We start from the raw sequence: 6,550 nt of genomic DNA on the forward strand, positions 1-6,550 counted from the left end.
ACTTCTTCAGGTCTACCGCCAAGAGAAGTTCAGGGCTGTTCAGCAATGTGAAACACTACACAAGCAACAGTATTTCCCCCTTATAGAAGAACAATTGGTCTGAAAGTCCAAGTCATTTTAGTTTCATTGCTGGTGAAATTATGAATAGATAATACACATTGACGAAATAACTACCTTTTCACATCCAGGAATGCTCTAACTTATGACTCTGTTAAATCATCATCCCCAGCGGCAGATAAGTCACATGAAACAGTGAATGCATCTGTACCTTTTGTCAGACATGTGAAACTATAACCAGGCTTCTTAGTAGCTTGACTATAAAGAATGTTTGCTCAACTTCTTGTCAACTTAAGCATTCATCACATCTGCAGGACCAATCATCACCAGGTTCACAGATAGGGTTAAAACTCTACATTCAAGAAAATATGCAGATACAACTTTAGTTCACTTAGTCATTCACGCAAACATATTCTTTACAGAGACAAAGGGAAACTAATATATAGTAATACCATCACAGGAAAGAAAATATGAACCAAACTTTACAGATGCATCAAAACATAATATCATCATCTACTGACACTCTTCATTATCAGAATTGCCATGATTCCAAAGTTCCTCTTCTTTTTTTTGAGATTGGTTGATTCCAAAGTTACTCTTACCTCAAAAAGTTCTCCGATTACACACTAGAGCACCTCACACTGCTAAACTTGCAAACATCTTTCAAACCAGCTTCGGCATCTCTCGTGTCAGGATTGACTCTACAGAGACTTGAAATATCCGTACAGAGGAAATTGCTTGCGAGGTCCTGAAAACCGTCCTTTGTGCTCCATGTTTTCATACTTTTGTTGGTCACATTATTTGATTTTTGTTATAATCTGGTTTGTGCATTATTTGAATTTATTATATTCTATTGAATGATCAGAACTTGGGACTGAGTAAATGTGTAATTGTAGTTTTAAAAAATATATTGGCTCAGTCCCGGGTTTTCTTTAAACCAAGGTTCTTTGCAAGAAAATATCACATCATTATAATGTAAAATAGGAATTGAGCAAATGTACCTTTGGAAATGTAAATAATAGTGATCCCGAGGTCTTTTGCCTTGGAAAGCTAGCTAAGAAAGCAAACAGAGATGAACAAGCAACTAAGGCTCTTGGTCATGTACCTTTGGAAATTGTGATGCCTTTAAGAAATGAGCAGTTGATTGGTGAAAAAGAAACACATGAGAGTAGTAATGAGCAATCAGGTGAAGAAAAAAAAGTGGTGGGTTTGCAACTGAGTGGTCAGGTGAAGATGAAAACAGATGACATAGGTGGTAATCAAAGTTAGAGAAGAAAGCATTGAGCATAGAACAAGTGAGGATTCAGCTGAAGAACAAGAAGAATTCTACGGGCAATCATCAAAGATAATAGTGATCCTGAGTCTCTTTTGCTTCCAGTAAATATGTAAAGATCATTGACATCAAAAAGTATGGGTTTAAGACCCCACTTAAACATGTCTGGGCCTTATGATTCAAGGGTCACTGCGAGAGTCTGCTTAGAACTCAGTTTGTTGAGTTTATAGAGGTTTTGATCAGTGAGGGTGTTGACAAGAAATTTAGAAAAACTTATTTTAGTCACTTTTTGAACTAAAAAAAAGATGTAGAGCTACAACTCCTTCCATTGAAGTTGATGCATAGCATTTTTCTTCGCTGAATCTTCTCTGAAACGAAAAAGAAGATCTAGGATGATTAAAGGTTTGCCTATTTGTTTTGACATTAACGAATTCATTGTCATGACTAGACTCCAATGTCACTCTACCTCCCTTGCACCCCTTAGTCAACAATTGGCAAAAATTTTGGAAAAAGAGGGTGCAAATTTGGTTGATAAGTGGGGAAGTCTATTGCACTCATTGAAAGGATAAAGAATCCAAGGATGATGAAAAAACAAAAGGTGGCAGTGAGCGTGGTTTGGTTGTTGCATAGCATATTATGTGCAAAAGATAATCATCAACTGGTTAAAAGTGGTGTCGAATAAAAATGTATTTGTTTCATATCCATGGGGTCGAATGCGCTTCAATCTTTCTATTGAATATCATTTAGAAGAACTGAATTCATCCAAGAGTATAAGGAGATCACCTTGCTATTGGATCTTGGATGGATTCAATTCTTTTAAAAGATATTCAATAGTAAGATTGAAGCTTATTTGATTCCATGAATATGAATCGAATATATTTTTATTTGATGCCATCTTTTACCGGTTGGTTTCTATCTTTTTTTGTATCTTTTGCACAATATATTATGCAAGAACCAAACCGCTCACTACCATCGTTTTACTCTTTTTGTCAGCTTTGGATCATTTCTCTTCTAAATGAGCTCAATAGACTTCTCCACTATATCAACCAAATTCGCATGTAGAGAATGACATAAGAGTCCAATCATGATAACGAATACATTGATCCCAAAACAAATACACAAGTCACTGAAACCACACCAAATCTACTATTTCTTTTCACAAAAGACTCCGTGAAGAAGAAGGCTACACATCAGCTTCAGTGGGAGTTGTAGCTCCATATCTTTGTTCAAGGTTAAAAAGCGACCAAAACAAGTTATTTTTAATATCCTTCTTAATACCCTCATTGATCAAAACATTTTTTAACTCAACAAATTGTGTTCCAAAGTTGACACTCACAGTGACCCATGAATAATAAGGCATAGACATGTTCAAGTGGGTCTTAAGATCCATACTTTTCATGTCAACAGTGTTGATGCATTACTGGAACCAAAAGAGCCTCAGGATCACAGTCATCAATTGAGTATCTAGTACCTTTTTCTTTTAGAAGGTAACGATTTGTATTATAAACCAGTACTTATGTAGTACTGAAAGCCCTTTTACAAAAAAGTATGAAAATCTAGGGACAGAAAACAGCAAGCCTAGCATGATTCTAATACTTCTAGGATTGCTTCTGCATCTACAGGGGAACTCTTTTTACACCAAAAACATAATAACAATATACAATCTGTTTTGATCATTTGTAGGGATCTGCTTCTATCCTCAAAGCTTCTAGCATTCCTTTCTCTCCAAATGGTCCACCAGATGCATGCTGGAATGGTCCTCCAATATTTTTTGTTCTTTGCCTCAATTCCTGCTTCCTCCCAACTTGAGAGAGTGTCAACAATCTTGCTAGGCATCGTCCATTGAATGCCTCTGAGATTGATGAAAATCTTCCACAGTTGATCAGTGATTTTGCAATGTAAGAACAAATGCCTAACTGTCTCAGCTGCTTCCCCACATAAACAACTATGTGTCACCAGAATGTTGTTTCGTTTCCTCAGATTCTCATGTGTTAGTACTGCCTCCTTTGCTAGCAGCCAAGTGAAGCATGCCACCTTGAGTGGAATTTTGGCTTTCCAGATTTGTCTCCAAGGCTAATTGAGGGTTAAAGGAGCCCTATTTATGACCTTATAACCTGAACTCACTTTGTATGTTCCTTTGTTGTGCTCTGTCCACCGTAAGCAGTCCTCCCCTTCCTTCAAACCTTGAAATGATTCCAACCTTTTAAAGAACTCAACTAATCTACAAACTTCCCAGTTATTTAAATTCCTTCTGAGAGATAGATCCCAACCTTGGGGAGACCACATATCAGCCACTGTTCTGTCTTTATGTAGTGCTAAGTCAAAGATGTCAGGGAAGATCTCTGACAAGTTTTGATTACCAAGCCATTATCTTTCCAGAATCATGTCTTGATACCATTGTGTACTGTTATAGTAGTATGATTCCTAAGGAAAGGCCACCAATTCCTAATTGATCTCTGTGAGAAATATATGGGAAAAATAATATTGAATTGTGTATCTAAATTGTTACATTGAGACCCAATTTATAGACAATACATATACATTGAAATCCTTTTCTAACTAGGATTCCTATTCCTATTCTTCTTCCTATTCTAAGTAGGAATATATACATATTTCTATTCTAACACTCCCCCTCAAGCTGGTGCATACAAATCATATGTACCTAGCTTGTTACAGATGTAATTAATACCAGGACTTGTGAGGGACTTGGTGAAGATATTTGCAAGCTGATCATTTCACTTCACAAATTTTGTAACAATATCTCCTGAGAGTATCTTTTATCTGACAAAGTGACAGTCAATCTCAATGTGCTTAGTCCTTTCATGAAACACTGGATTTGATGCGATATGAAGAGCTGCTTGATTGTCACACACAAGTTCCATCTGATCAATTTCGCCAAATTTTAGTTCTCCTAGCAACTGTTTGATCCAAACTAGCTCACAAGTTGCTGCCGCCATTGCTCGATATTCTGATTCTGCACCAGATCAAGCAACCACACTTTGTTTCTTACTCTTCCACGACACCAAATTACCTCCTACTAAAACACAATATCTAGATGTCGAACGTCTATCAGAGGGTGATCCTGCCCAATCAGCGTCTGTATATCCAATGATATGCTTATAGCCTTGATCCTCATAGAGTAGTCCTTTACCAGGAGCTGACTTTATATATCGCAGGATACGAACAATTGCTTCCCAATGACTATTACAAGGGGAAGTCATAAACTGACTTACAACACTCACAGGAAAAGAGATGTCAGGTCTAGTTACTGTAAGATAATTCAATTTTCCAACGAGTCGTCTATACCTTTCGGGATTACTAAGTGGCTCCCCCTGTCCTGCAATGAGTTTAACATTTGGATCCATATGAGTGTCAATAGGTCTACATCCCATCATTCCCGTCTCCTCAGAATGTCTAAGGCATACTTGCGTTGAGAAATAACAATACCTGATCTAGACTGAGCAACCTCAATACCTAGAAAATACTTCAATCTGCCAAGGTCTTTAGTCTGGAAGTGCTTAAAGAGATGCTGCTTCAATTTAGTGATACCATCTTGATCATTACCAGTGATAACAATATCATCAACGTACACAACCAAATAGATACACCGATTTGGTGCAGAATGCTAATAAAACACAGAGTGATCAGCTCCACTACGAGTCATGCCAAATTGTTGAAAAATTGTGCTGAACTTCCCAAACCAAGCTCTAGGAGATTGTTTCAGACCATAGAGTGACTTACGCAATCGACATACAAGGCAACTAGAATCCCCCTGAGCAACAAAACTAGGTGGTTGCTCCATATAGACTTCCTCCTCAAGATCACCATGCAAAAAAGCATTCTTAATGTCCAACTGATGAAGAGGCCAATGACGAACGACAGCCATAGATAGAAAAAGACGGACATATGCTATTTTAGCCACAGGGGCGAAAGTGTCACTATAATCTAGCCCAAATATCTGAGTATACCCTTTGGCAACAAGGCGAGCCTTAAGCCGATCAACCTGACCGTTTGGACCAATTTTGACTGCATAAACCCAACGACAACCAACAGTAGATTTACCTGCAGGAAGAGAGACAAGCTCCCAAGTACCACTCTTATGCAAAGCAGACATCTCATCAACCATAGCCTGCCTCCATCCAGAATGAGAAAGTGTTTCACCTGTAGTCTTAGGAATGGAGATAGAGGACAAAGACTATACAAAGGCATAATGGGGTGATGATAGACAATGATAACTCAAGAAGGTATAATGAGGGTTAGTATTTCGAGTGGATCGTATACCTTTTTTAAGTGCAAGCGGTTGGCTAGGAGGAGGCAAGTCCGCAATACAAGCAGGGTCTGGTGCATGACATGAATCATCTGGGACTAGCACTGGACGCGGACGGCGATGATAAGTTAGGAGTGGTGGCACTACAACTGGAGATGTAGAAGTAACCATAGATTCCTCAAATGTTGGTACATGTAAAACCTGAGGTATGGGTAAGACCATAAATACATCAGGATGATCAGAAGACGTATAGTAAGGCTGAGACTCAAAGAATGTAACATCAGCGGACATAAGGTAACGATGAAGATCATGTGAATAACAATGATACCCTTTTTGAACTCGAGAGTAACCAAGAAAGACACATTTGAGGGCACGAGGGGCTAATTTATCTTTCCCTAGGGATAAGTTATGAACAAAACATGTGCTTCCAAAGACACGAGGGGGATAGGATAGAGATGTGACTCAGGAAACAATATGGAATGTGGAACCTGATTTTGAATAGAAGATGAAGGCATTCTATTTATTAAATAACAAGATCTAAGAACTGCATCTCCCCAAAAACGCAGCGGAACACGGGATTCAAGGAGAAGAGTACGAGCAGTCTTAATAAGATGCCTATTTTTCCTTTCTGCTACACCGTTCTGTTGAGGGGTGTATGGACAAGTAGTCTGGTGAATAATGCCTTGGTAAGTCATAAACTCCTGAAATTGGGAGGATAAGTATTCTAAGACATTATCACTACGAAAAGTACGAATAGAAACACCAAATTGATTTTGTATTTCAGCAAAGAAACTTTTGAATATAGAAAATAACTCAGAACGATCTTTCATTAAGAAAACCCAAGTACATCTTGAATAGTCATCAATGAAACTAACAAAATAACGAAATCCTAAGGTGGAATTGACTCTACTAGGACCCCAATTATCAGAATGAACTAATGAAAAAATAGACTC

At 38.0% G+C, this 6,550-nt stretch overlaps 1 long non-coding RNA gene across 1 annotated transcript; it reads right to left on the minus strand.

Moving 5' to 3' along the window:
* Positions 1 to 269: 269 nt before the first annotated feature.
* LOC125812409 (uncharacterized) lies at positions 270 to 1,289 on the minus strand. The gene is made up of 3 exons (XR_007442000.1): positions 1,059 to 1,289; positions 660 to 758; positions 270 to 365 (listed from the first exon to the last, which is right to left on the minus strand). It is a non-coding gene; the product is annotated as an uncharacterized LOC125812409 (long non-coding RNA).
* Between the last annotated feature and the right edge of the window lie 5,261 nt (positions 1,290 to 6,550).

Source organism: Solanum verrucosum, unplaced genomic scaffold (assembly GCF_900185275.1).
Source record: "Solanum verrucosum unplaced genomic scaffold, falcon-dt-bn FXZP01000159.1, whole genome shotgun sequence".
In the NCBI taxonomy this organism is placed as follows: domain Eukaryota; kingdom Viridiplantae; phylum Streptophyta; class Magnoliopsida; order Solanales; family Solanaceae; genus Solanum; species Solanum verrucosum.